The sequence below is a fragment of the Rhinopithecus bieti genome, unplaced genomic scaffold (assembly GCF_001698545.2).
Source record: "Rhinopithecus bieti isolate Rb0 unplaced genomic scaffold, ASM169854v2 scaffold_19482, whole genome shotgun sequence".
Classification (NCBI taxonomy): Eukaryota; Metazoa; Chordata; class Mammalia; order Primates; family Cercopithecidae; genus Rhinopithecus; species Rhinopithecus bieti.
Genome location: NW_016809768.1, coordinates 3977382 through 3978514, shown reverse-complemented (window position 1 = coordinate 3978514; position 1133 = coordinate 3977382).

Below are 1133 nucleotides of genomic sequence, written 5' to 3'. Positions count from 1 at the left end.
TGAAGCTGGAAACCATCATTCTCAGCAAACTAACACAAGAAAAGAAAACCAAACACCATATGTTCTCACTCGTAAGTGGGAGTTGAACAATGAGAACAAATGGACACAGGGAGGAGAACATCACCCACTGGGGCCTGTTGGGGTGTGGGGAACTGGGGGAGGGATAGCATTAGCAGAAATACCTAACGTAGATGATGGGTTAATGGGTGCAGCAAACAACCATGGCACATGTATACCTATGTAACAAACCTGAAGGTTCTGTACATGTACCCCAGAACTTAAAGTATATGTATAAAAAAATCTCTCTTTCTCTTTCCCTGTATATTTTGGTTCTCCTATCTGGAGAACCCTGACTAATAACACACCTGACATCTAACGATTTACGCCCATTTTATAGATGAGAAAATTGAGGTTCAGAGGTGTTGAGTGCCATGCCCAAGGGTATACACCTGGTACATGGTAGAGCCAAGATCTCAGTCCAGGTCTTTCTGAGCCAAAACACAGCTTCTTATGCATGAAATCCACAAATAAGAACATAATGACCTACATACAACACAAACTGTACTTCCAATAAAGTAGCTCTCCTTTTTAATCATTCAAAAACTACCTCAGGATCTTACAGTGCATGGAAATTATCAATATGTAAATACCTTATTATCCAGGTGATGTGCAAAAGTGTCCAGTAGCACAGAAGGTTGGTTAATAGGATGGTGTGTCCCAGTTTTTTACCGCACTTGTACTTGCTCTGAGTATTTAGGAACCCTATATAAAATTATCTTCTCCAAGGTTATAATTTCCAAGAAGATCTTATACACACACAATTTTCATAAGCAGTCAACTGCAAAATCTTTAGAACCATGAGGGGATCTCAATACACAACAATTTAAGATTAACCATTTTGTTGAATATAAGATTATATCCCCTCCCCCAAAAGAATGAAATTAAAATAGAGCAAAATAAACAGCACACGTGGAATCCTGAGCCTCTTGATGCCTTTTGCTTTGGGCTAAAGTTCCCTGGTGAGTTGCAAACTTCAAAAGTGTCCTCAAACTGGAACATTTCCATAGGAAAAGTCAGCAGAAAATATTGACCCCAGGATCAATTGTTTCTGTTTAAGTTACAGATTGCTGCAG